Raw genomic sequence first — 13,890 nt, forward strand, 5'->3', positions numbered from 1 at the left:
CAAATATTTAATAGACATTAAATAACTATAAAGAATTGTATTACTGTATAATATTTCACAAGAGTGCACACGCTGAAATGTCTCGCCTTCTTTATTAATCATTGATATTATGTTGATAGTCCTAAGTATAAAGCTTTATTCAAAACTGTCACATAAACTTAATATTAACCAAGATAACTAAACAAAGACCAATGAACCATGAAAATGAGGTCATGGTCAGATGAACCATGCCAGGCAAACATGTACAGCTAACAATGCTTCCATACAACAAATATAGTTGACCTATTACTTATAGTTTAAAAGAAAAATAGACCAAAACACAAAAACTTAACTATGAGTAATGAACCGTGAAAATGAGGTCGAGGTCAAATAAAACCTGCATGACTGACATATAGATCATTTAATATTTCCATACACCAAATATAGTTGACCTATGGCCTTTAGTATTAGATTAAAAGACCAAAACTCAAAAACTTAACTTTGACCACTGAACCATGAAAATGAGGTCAAGGTCAGATGACATCTGCCCGCTAGACATGTACACCTTACAATCATTCCATACAACAAATATAGTAGATCTATTGCATAAAGTATGAGAAAAACAGACCAAAACACAAAAACTTAACTATAACCACTGAATCATGAAAATGAGGTCAAGGTCAGATGACACCTGCCAGTTGGACATGTACACCTTACAGTCCTTCCATACACCGAATATACTAGCCCTATTGCTTATAGTGTCTGAGATATGGACTTGATCACCAAAACTTAACCTTGTTCACTGATCAATAAAAATGAGGTCGAGGTCAAGTGAAAACTGTCTGACAGGCATAAGGACCTTGCAAGGTACGCACATACCAAATATAATTATCCTATTACTTATAATAAGAGAGAATTCAACATTACAAAAAATGTGAACTTTTTTTTCAAGTGGTCACTGAACCATGAAAATGAGGTCAAGGACATTTGACATGTGACTGATGGAAACTTCGTAACATGAGGCATCTATATACAAAGTATGAAGCATCCAGGTCTTCCACCTTCTAAAATATAAAGCTTTTAAAAAGTGAGCTAACACCGCCACCGCCGCTGCTGCCGGATCACTCTCCCTATGTCGAGCTTTCTGCAACAAAAGTTGCAGGCTCGACAATAAATTATAAAATATATTTTATTTGAATAAAAATTTGAAAAAGAAACTTGGACTAATTTGTAATGATTTTTCAAGCTGTTTCTCCAACAAATTTGAGAACTATTTTTTTTTAATACCTTACAAATCATAACATAGTTTCAATTACAATTATAATGACCAAATACTTACATCATCTTATCTGGCAACTATAATGAAATTGTCTTCCTTCGGGTCTAGGACTGTATGTTCATCTTGGCTCCATCCGTCTGTAAAACCACATAAAATTATTCTTATATTTATGAGACAACTATCAGTAAATTGAAATTAAAATATACTTAAATTTAAGTAATATAAAGATGTCCAAATTGACAATCAGAAACTTTTCTTTAGTTCAGTTAGACTATTAGAGAAAAGGTTTCCAAATTGTCAATGGTTAGATACATGTAATTAATAGCTGACTGCCACAGTGCATGATACACTGGATGCTTTTTAAAGAATAAAGTTCCATAAGTCCTCAATGTTATAAATTTATTAAAAAAAAGAATTAAAGAAGTTATTTTAATAGGTAGAAACAAGTCACCAAAGCTTCATGAAAACTGCTCAAAGCACTTTTGAGTTATTGTCTGAAAAACCGGAAAATCCCCCATTTTTTTAATAAGATCTTACAACACAAAAAACACAAAATTTTAAATTTTATGGCCATAAGACATATTTAAGAAACTAGGGTAATTTTAAAAGGAATAATGTGTACTGATCATCGTATAGTGCTTTTTTTACAGATTTAGTGATCGGAATATTTGTGATTGACTACAGATTTTATGTTAATAGCTCATCAAATTTTACATACATCAGGATAATGATATTTTGAAAAATCCCTGTAAAATATTTAACAATTTGACCCTAACAGTAGCCAAAAACTATTGTTTGACGCCTAACAGTAAATGGCTTTACCACACTCATCAAATGCTAACTGCTTGAAAATGCTTATTTTAGTCATATAATGCCAAAATGGGACATTTTAACAGAATTTCTGTAAACAAAAGATGTAAATCCTTTACTTTTATTGAGTTTGACAAATTGAAACCAGCAAACCATTCAGGAAAGTCTCTTGGTCCTGAGAACACAGTTATTTTGTAGTGCATTTTGTTTTAGACAATGAATTAAAATTTAAAAAATGGCACCAGCTAAATCTCAAAAAGATTTTTACAGTGTACTACTAGTGAGACAAATAATACCAAATTTATAGAAACTTCTAGCAGCTTTAACTCAAAATATTGACAATTTTGTGTTAAGGTGGCTCGTGGGTACAAAAATTTCAGCAAAAAATCAAACCTTTATTTTTTCATTACAAATTTTATTTATTACACCATAAGTTATTACTTTATGATATGGTACAAAAATCAACCCAAAAAAACGATTCGGTTGGCCCCAGATGACTTTTAAAATGTTCACATCATTGAAAAAGCTCCAAATTATCTCCCTTTGGTGCAAATATGCCATTTTTTGGCATTAAATTTGAAATATCTTTTCTAACTCATTGGTGACCTATATTTTTTATTATTGTTTTCAAATAAGCTGTACATTAACTAAATAATTGTAAAATTTAAGCGATATCTGAAATTAAGTTATTTTTTTTATTTTGATATTACCTCTATTTCTCCTATTAGCTCAACAGAAAAAATGGACATTATTAACAAAAATGTATGCTTCTTCCGTAGGCAGATTGTGAGTTAAATGAACGGTGACCCCATTTTTTTTATTTCATTTTTCTTTTAAGTATATGATAAAGTTTATTTATAAAAAAATAAAGCGAAATCCTATTTAAAACTTTTCAAATAAGGAAGACAATGAAATCATACCAATATACAACCCCCCAAAAAGGATTGCACTTGTATAAAAAAAACATATAGAGCTGGTAAAGCATTGAATATGCTTGATACTACATAATACTTTATAGAATTTTTTATTTTTTATTTCTATTGATGTCTATGGCATGTTATTTCAAATCGATTTACACAAAAAAAGCATGCATGCCATCTGGGTCTACTTAATCCGCTAGGCTGCATAGAATAGTAATCAATATTGTAAAAAATTCAAAGCAGATTACTGAATTATGAAATTTGAATGTTAAATCTTCTTTCAGGATTGTCTTTTTATAGACTCATTTTCAACAGCCACCAAAATAAACTTGACATTCATTTGTGCAACACTTCTATTTCCATTAATTTGTTAACATGATTGTGTCCCCTTTTGTTGATTCAACGCTAAACTTATGGAAAATTTATAGAAAATCCACAGCCTTTCCCATTGTACCCTCATATTAGGCAATTTGGTACTTGATAGTGAATAATTACATGCATTGCTAGCAATGATTTCCTTAAAACAAGTTAATTAATTTAGTTATTGGTGAAAACAGATATAAATATGGATCAAATCAAGTACATCTTTTAGTTTTAAGGTGCGCTCGACTGAAGTGACTCAACCCAATTTTTTGTTTGAAACTCAAAGGTTGTTTAGAACTTTTTTTAAAATAAACACTACCACGTCATAGAAAGTCAAGTCATTAATCTACGTTAAAATTTGATAACAAAAATTTCTGTAGATTTTTTATTAAAAAAAATCCACTTAGCTTAATTGCCACAAAGTCCACTTTTCTATTAAATGCAGTGAAACAGTAAATAATAATGCTTTGCACGAAGTTTCCCCTTGATGTATGTGCAAAATGGCCTATCTCTATTATTCATTATATTTGTTGTTTTGATACTATTGCAGTTTGAAAAGTTCGTACTAAACAGGCTACAGAAGGGGTAATAAACCATCATTAAAGAAAGAATAACACCTACCAAAGCAAGAGACGTTCCGACAGCCACTTCAGTGAAACTAGTAATTCAAAATGAATTCCCTCATGATAAAAGTGTTCACAAATTAGAACAATAGAACTATTCCACCGAATCATAGTGCCCAAAAAATAGCCGCGAGGTATTTTGTCTAATGAACCATGAAGCCTAAATACAGTATTGTAAAATCTGTTCAAGTTCAAAACACAAGTTTAACCTTTCTAAAAGCCATTTAAAAAAAAATACGCCAACATCTGATTCATTGTGATTTTTAAGGTGCAAAGACACTTGAAAAATTAAATGAGGATTATTTTGTTTCATTTTGTTTTTTCGTTTGCAGAACAATAGCAATTTGCACCTGGGGGTCCAGGTACGGACATAATGGGCGTACGCCCCCTTTTCAAAATAATAAAATTTAAAAAAAATCGGCATAGCAATAATGTACATTTATACTAGCAACATGTATATTTGGTATAGCATTTTGACGTCCCAATCTGGATAGCCTTTGGTAGTATCATATTGTTTTAATATCCATTAGCGAGAAGTGGCGGATCCATAACTTTTCATATAGGGGGCCCGCTGACTGACCTAAAAAGGGGGCGCTGACTGATCTTAAGGGGCGCTTCAGTGATTCCCTAAATAATCAACCAATTTTTTTCCCACGAAAGTTGCTCACCATAGGCAGATCCAGGAGGATCCGGGCCCCATCATCAAACCTTCATTTTGCCATCACTGAGTTCAAGCACCATATTTATACATGTACCATATACAATCTATCGGAACTAGACAGTGAAATGGTTGCTTTAATTTAGTAAGTTTGATTTGCAACACGGTCAATTTTACATATTCAATCATGTATTCCCACAAGCACTTGTCTCAGATTTGTTTCCCCCTATATGAACCTTTATATAACGATATATAGGAATTCTATTTTCTGAGACAAGTCTTTGGAATTAATTTTGGTCAAGGATCTTTACATCAATATAGTCAATTCTGTAAAAAGGAACACATTTTTTACAGTTTAATCGAATTTCCAAAATTTATTATATTTAGTTTTTACTGTTGCAAAGATTAAAAAAAATCTTTGTAGGCATTTAATTACTTTCTTTGACCTTCAAATAATTTTATCGTCCTTAACATGCATCAGTGAAATATTTGACACTGGACAATAATCAATCAATCAATCAGATATTTTCTGTTTCGATGGCGTATAGACCTCCATGTAAGCTGTGTGGATATCAATAAATGCACATGTCGTCCGTTGTCGAAAACTCTTTTTGAAAAATATTCGATTTCTTTGAAACTACTGAAAGGAGTTGTACCAAACATTGTGTGAATGAGTCTATGATTGTCGAGTTTAAAACTTTTAAAATCCGATAGTAGTTTGGTTTTTTTTCCACAAAAAATACCAGCATGTAGAAAAAGACTGAAAAGTGGTTTCAACTTTGACAATATCAAAATTAGTAAAAAGATAGAAAAATCGTTTGAAGTCAACCATATTCATGGACTTTTGGTTCTGTTTCCATTTAAAATTTAGATTTATACACAACCGTAACTTGACACTATTCAAATGCGTACCACATTTAAATCACGTGGGCCAGCGTAATTTTTTTTTTTTTCTTCCACAAGTTAGCAATCAAACAAGTCTTGCACTTAAGTTACACATAAGCCAAATGCCTACAGAAATGACAAAACAAAATAGATACATTTCTTTTCTATAGTATATCTTTATTGTGCACTTTGAATACACGATGATGTAGATCACTGAGAAAGGTATCTAGCAAGACATAATAAACTAAAGCAAACTTTGTATAGGAAGGACGATGGTGCATGATTATTGGCTTTATTGCTGTTCTATTGATGATTCTAATAGAACAGTTATGTGAGTACAGTTGTGTGAATATAGTTATATATATGTGAATAGATCCATTGATCAATGTTAGCAAGACATAATAAACTAAAGCAAACTTTGTATAGGAAGGACGATGGTGCATGGTTATTGCCTTTATTGCTGTTCTATTGATGATTCTAATAGAACAGTTATGTGAGTACAGTTGTGTGAATATAGTTATATATATGTGAATAGATCCATTGATCAATGTTATATATATGTGAATAGATCCATTGATCAATGTTATATATATGTGAATAGATCCATTGATCAATGTTATATATATGTGAATAGATCCATTGATCAATGTTATATATATGTGAATAGATCCATTGATCAATGTTATATATATGTGAATAGATCCATTGATCAATGTTATATATATGTGAATAGATCCATTGATCAATGTTATATATATGTGAATAGATCCATTGATCAATGTTATATATATGTGAATAGATCCATTGATCAATGTTATATATGTAATGTGAATAGATCCATTGATCAATGTTATATATATGTGAATAGATCCATTGATCAATGTTATATATATGTGAATAGATCCATTGATCAATGTTATATATATGTGAATAGATCCATTGGTCAATGTTATATATATGTGAATAGATCCATTGATCAATGTTATATATATGTGAATAGATCCATTGATCAATGTTATATATATGTGAATAGATCCATTGATCAATGTTATATATATGTGAATAGATCCATTGATCAATGTTATATATATGTGAATAGATCCATTGATCAATGTTATATATATGTGAATAGATCCATTGATCAATGTTATATATATGTGAATAGATCCATTGATCAATGTTATATATATGTGAATAGATCCATTGATCAATGTTATATATATGTGAATAGATCCATTGATCAATGTTATAAATTCTTTGTAGATTTGAGAGCTACCGTCTCAGTTTGACTGTCTTTTCTTCTCCAACCACGTTCTTCCTTCTTCCTCTCTCAATATCGACTAAGTTCAATGTCAAGAGGATTTCCGGTCTGTTTTCTTTTCGTTGTCTTTACAAATCATCATTATCAAAACATGAACCAATATTGCAAGCACTATTCCAATAAACGACCACAAAGGTGCTATTTTTTTTCTGAAACAAAAACAGCAAAGCAACTTGCATTATCCACATTTAAAGATTTTACAGCTTTCGATAATCTTGTCCACTTCTTTTGCTTTTAGAAACAAAACTTTCCAACAGAATTATTAAGAACATGATGAATAAAAAACCGGTGTAATTTATTGGGGACTGGGAGTTGCTTTTGCGTTTGTTTGGAACCAGTCACTTCCCTTGTTGGGTGAAACTTTTCAACCAAACATTTGGATAACAAATTTTGTTTGTCTTTTTTAACTCGACGTCGTGTCGGTCGTATTGTAAATTTCATATAATAGCCCGGCGTATATCTTGTTTAAAACAAAAAATCTGCGAGGTTTCGCTTACTAAACATACAAAAAACGAGAATTTTCCATGATTTTTTTTAAATGACAAGTACTACATCAAATATGCTAGTACATAGTGTTGGGTCCATCCAATCATTTTATAATCGACAATTAATGGGGAGAACACGGCATCAAAAAGGTCCATTTTTTTTAAAAGTTTAAATACTTCGCCCCCCATTTCGAAAATCATGGATCCGCCCATGAATAGTTGCAAGTATATATATAATAAAGTGACAGATCAAAATACAAATTACCACAACTTTGAACCATACAAATTATAACATATTAATATAACCATACATATTACAACATATTAATATACCACAACTTTTAAACATCGGTAAATTAAGAGTCCCCAGTCCTCAGTTCCATTGACTGTTTTAAAAAGGAACCTTAACTTGTACATTTTGTACCTGCTGAAAATTTGATGGATCTTAGAACAGTATATCTGTGTAATATATGTCAATATATATATGTTCCTGGATGGATTGAGTATATATTGTAGTTTGTTTTAGTTTTTTTGTTAGTGCAACTCGTAAAGTCAGGTTTTTGAGTAGCAATTTCTTCTTATTTTTTTTAAATTTGTTTTGCAATGAAAGATGAAGTGAAATTCATCATCTATATCTTTAATAGGGCAAAAATTACATAATCTAAGATTTCGTGGTACTTTTTTTTATATTTACCTAATTCCAGTTCCAGACTATGATCACATATTCTAAAGGAGTAGGTCCGGTAAGGACCGATTTTGGCCTCAAATTTCAAGTTCATCTTACGAAAGATTTTGACCACTTTTTAAACACTTAAGTGTCTATTTCATTTTAATCAATTAGTTTTTGTGAAAGATTTTAACTGATTTAGTTCTTAAGAAACTTTGTTGAAATGTTTATATCTATTGACATTAGCTCCACATCGATTTTATAAATTTTAGAATTTTCATTTCCATGTTATGAAGAGAGATTTTATCCTTAAAAAAGAGAGAATTTTCCAATTTTGAACAATAACACAAAAATGCATCCATCACCTTTAATTAAACTTTGGGGAATTGTTTACACTATTGACCTAAATTTCAGATTATACATTTCTGTGTTATGAATTTTTATATATGCTAAAAAAAAATAAGGGATTTTATAGTTTTTGGACACCTATAAGTGAAGGAGTTTCTGGCTACATTGAAAACCCATTGGAGGCCTTCAGCTGTTGTCTACTCTATGGTTGGGTTGTTGTCACTTTGACACTTTCCTCATTTCCCATCTTAATTATTCACATAAACACTTCCACATCATTTTATAAAACTTGGGTGAATTGTCTATGTCTGTTGACTTCAGCTACATTCCAAAATTTAAAACAAGATTAACAACTACAGGTCCCCAAATAGCCTTCAACAATGACAAAAGCTCATACAGCACAGTCAGCTATAAAAGACCTTAAAATGACAAATATAACACAAATGAAATGAGAAAACAAATAGACTAATAATTGTACAAAACAAAATAGTTCAACCTTTAAGCAAGGTTTAAAGGAATCAAGACATATCATGCGCTTAGAGAGCAGCTATTTATTAACAAACTCCATATTCAAACACTCAAACAACTAATTCATAGAGAGGGGTGGAAGTTGAAGCCCCCTTTTTTTATCAGTCAATGCATTTGAATGAAGACATGTACACATCAACTCAATTTGTTAATACACATTTCCACTCTAGCTTTCAATACATTTGTAACGACCTTTAACCCCACTGACAATTTGCGTCTGTGTCCATACTTGTTTAGTTCTTAAAAAGATCCGATTCAAGCTCAAATATGAAAAATCTACCAAATATGCCGAAAATGTTTTTTTGTCAAAAATGAAAGCGGCCGCATCCGTGTTCATCCTAAACCTTTATGTATGTTATGTATTATCATAAAATACAACTTACATTTGAATATTAAGGATGAACACGAATGCGGCCACTTTCGTTTTACACGAAAACCGTCTAAATTTAATAAAAATGGTAGAATTGTGAAGATTTCAGTAATTTAGCATGACTTAATGGTGATAGTAACCGATATTTGTGCATTGTATTGTCAAAAACAACTCGTATTTATGTAGCAGGAGCATTCTACTGTCCAATAAATAACTAAAAGTTTACATTTTAACAATTTTGTAAAACTGCTATATTCTGGGGCCAAAAAGTGGTCTTATTGGACCTACTCCTTTAGTAATATGTTTACGAAATTACGAATTACGAAAGTAAAATTGTGTCTCAGTATCTGTTTTCAGATCTTTGTAGAGAAGTCTGTGAATTTGACTGTACCTCTGGTATGTTTCGTCTCTCTCTTGTAGAGAAAAAGTTTATTATGTTCACATAAGTTATCAATATTAGTTTTATAGAGGTTTTTCTACTTTGATAACATTTTTTATAGATTTGACATCTTATATAATTTTACATGACGACACAAATTGGGATTCTCTATCTCTTTATGGATTATATCTTTGACATATATGTATACCAGGAGTATACATTTTGATCTCTTTAAGGATACTATCGTTGATATATATGTATACCAGGAGTATACATTTTGATCTCTTTAAGGATACTATCGTTGATATATATATGTATACCAGGAGTATACATTTTGATCTCTTTAAGGATAATATCGTTGACATATATGTATACCAGGAGTATACATTTTGATCTCTTTAAGGATACTATCGTTGATATATATGTATACCAGGAGTATACATTTTGATCTCTTTAAGGATAATATCGTTGACATATATGTATACCAGGAGTATACATTTTGATCTCTTTAAGGATAATATCGTTGATATATATGTATACCAGGAGTATACATTTTGATCTCTTTAAGGATACTATCGTTGATATATATATTTTGATCTCTTTAAGGATAATATCGTTGACATATATGTATACCAGGAGTATACATTTTGATCTCTTTAAGGATAATATCGTTGACATATATGTATACCAGGAGTATACATTTTGATCTCTTTTAATGATAATATCGTTGAAACATATATGTATACCAGGAGTATACATTTTGATCTCTTTAAGGGTAATATCGTTGACACATATATGTATACCAGGAGTATACATTTTGATTTCTTTAAGGATAATATCGTTGACATATATGTATACCAGGAGTATACATTTTGATCTCTTTAAGGATACTATTGTTGACCATATATGTATACCAGGAGTATACATTTTGATCTCTTTAATGATAATATCGTTGACACATATATGTATACCAGGAGTATACATTTTGATCTCTTTAAAGATACTATCGTTGATATATATGTATACCAGGAGTATACATTTTGATCTCTTTAAGGATACTATCGTTGATATATATGTATACCAGGAGTATACATTTTGATCTCTTTAATGATAATATCGTTGACACATATATGTTTACCAGGAGTATACATTTTGATCTCTTTAAGGGTAATATCGTTGACACATATATGTATACAAGGAGTATACATTTTGATTTCTTTAAGGATAATATCGTTGACATATATGTATACCAGGAGTATACATTTTGATCTCTTTAAGGATACTATTGTTGACCATATATGTATACCAGGAGTATACATTTTGATCTCTTTAATGATAATATCGTTGACACATATATGTATACCAGGAGTATACATTTTGATCTCTTTAAGGGTAATATCGTTGACACATATATGTATACCAGGAGTATACATTTTGATCTCTTTAATGATAATATCGTTGACATATATGTATACCAGGAGTATACATTTTGATCTCTTTAAGGATAATATCGTTGACATATATGTATACCAGGAGTATACATTTTGATCTCTTTAATGATAATATCGTTGACACATATATGTATACCAGGAGTATACATTTTGATCTCTTTAAGGGTAATATCGTTGACACATATATGTATACCAGGAGTATACATTTTGATCTCTTTAAGGATAATATCGTTGACATATATGTATACCAGGAGTATACATTTTGATTTCTTTAATGATAATATCGTTGACATATATGTATACCAGGAGTATGTAGCCTAGCCAAATATAGTAAAGACTGGACTTAAATAGAGTTTTCTATTGGACGTAACCTTCCAATCTCAAGAAGATTTGTCAAATTTGTTTCAAGAGCATTTTCTAACACCCAATATATATTTACAGAATGATAAATGAACCTTTTCAAAAGGTGATTTATCTATAAAAGAAAATGGTTAAAAAAAATTATTAACATCTATTTTATCAGCAATCAAATGCAATAGTATTAAAACATTTGACTTTTCTACACTTACACTAGTATTCCCCATTCCAAACTAAAAGACAAACTGAAAGAGTTGGTATTACTGTGTTTCATTAAAAAGAATGGCGAACGTAGATACACGTATCTTTTCTTGGGGAGGGATAAATCCTTCTTTGTAAAGATCACTATGATTCAAACAAAAAATTCTCTGAAACTGACATTATCAAGATGTTTGATTTCTTGAGTGACAACATATTTGTTACGTTTGGGGAGGTGTTTTTGTCCTTGTAAACTATGTCCGGGCGGACCCATATTCCTAGTATAAAATGTTCATGGTTACAAATTTTACTAGTAAATATAGTCTGATGTTAGTAAATTTTGTCCCCAGACTAATTTACCTAGGAATTTAAGTCCATGTCATTAATAATCCTAGGTAAAAATGTCCATGTCCTTTTTTTTTTTAAAATCTGAAACATATAATTCATTTACATAATTGAACATTTTTTTAAAGAGTTATTATTTTTGATAAAATGTAAGTAACCAGACTAAATTTCCTAGGAAATCATGTCCGTGGTATTAATATTAATAGGGCAAAACGTCCATGATTTTTATAATTTACATTAAAGGTTAAAACTTATTTTTAACCAAACTAACTTTTTCCAGTACCTTTCATGTTTGATTTTGTTAAAGAGTTATGTAATAATATATGAAAAAAAATATGTACCCAGACAAATTTTCCTAGGAAATCATGTCCATGTTATAATTATTCCTAGATAAAAACATCCATATCATTTAATTTCAAAGGTTTATTTACATAAATGGTTTTTAATATTGTTTTAGTGTTATGTATTAATATTTTTTTAATTTATGTCCCAGACTAATTTTCCTAGCAAATCATGTTAATGTCATTATAATTCCTCGATAAAGACACCCATATCAATTATGTTTAAAGGTTAATTAACATGGCTTGTGTTGTTTTAATATTGTTTTAGAATTGTGTATTGATATTATGAAAAAAAATTATTCCCCAGACTAATATTTCTAGGAAATCATGTCCATGTTCTTATTATTCCTAGGTAGAAACGTCCATGTTTGTTATTTTTAAGTGTTGTTTTGATATTGTTGATTCATTGTTGGTTGCTTTACGCCGCATTAGCACAAAAAGGCTATATCGCGGCGAGGTATTGATATTGTTAAAGAGTTATGTATTTAGATTTAAAATAAAATATTTCCTAAGACTAATTTTCCTAGGAAATTTGGTCCACTTTCTTTATGTTAATTGGAAATTATTATCAAATCACATTAATGGAGGAAAATGATGAAACAACATATGATAATGCAGTTGCAAGCAATTTTAATTTGTCACAATCCAGTATAAATTCAGAATCCGAAGCTGAACGTCAAGTAGAAAGGAAATCACGAAAAGAAAGGAAAAGAAAAAGACGTGATTCCAGTATTTATGAATACCGGTAAAACATCTACATGTTTTTTTCTGACTTCAAATAAACATATATATGTATATAAATTTGCAGCTGATAATTTAAATGCATTTTGTTAAAAGTTGTATTGTTTCATAGTCAATCTATTGCATTGTATTTATCCATTTATCCGGTAAAAAGTGTTCATTTTCTTTTGCTTCCAGAATGTAATTTGCTAACAGACATTTTTTTCTAGGTAAACAAGTCCATGATCATAATTTTACTAGAAAAAATGTATTAGGACAAATTTTCCTAGGAAAGTAAATGTCAGACTTATTTTACTAGCTATGGACTTATTTTCCTAGGAGAATTTGTCCTAGGACTTATTTTCCTAGTAAAATTATGGCCATGGACTTGATTACCTAGGGATAAATGTCCGGTGGACAAATTTTCCTACCGGACCAAATTTACTGTTACATTTTCATCAGACTGTCGGAATTCCAATGGGAACCAAATATACCCCTCTTCTTGTTTCTTTATTATTATGAGGTTGACTTCATACAGGAACTTCTTAGGAAGAAAGATAAGAAGTAAGCAATATCCTTTAACAAATACGCTCCGCTATATAGATGATGTTCTCTCACTAAATAATGCAAAATTTGGTGACTATGTTGAACGAATCTATCCCATCGAACTAGAGATAAACGATACTACAGATACAGCTAAGTCTGCCTCATATCTTGACTTACATATAGAAATGAGCGTCGGTTGAAAACAAAACTTTACGACAAAAGAAATGCTTTCAACTTCCCAATTGTGAACTTTCCATTTCAATGTAGCAACATTCCAGCAGCGTCTGCATACGGAGTATATATCTCCCAAATGATAT

The sequence above is a fragment of the Mytilus trossulus genome, chromosome 4 (assembly GCF_036588685.1).
Source record: "Mytilus trossulus isolate FHL-02 chromosome 4, PNRI_Mtr1.1.1.hap1, whole genome shotgun sequence".
In the NCBI taxonomy this organism is placed as follows: Eukaryota; Metazoa; Mollusca; class Bivalvia; order Mytilida; family Mytilidae; genus Mytilus; species Mytilus trossulus.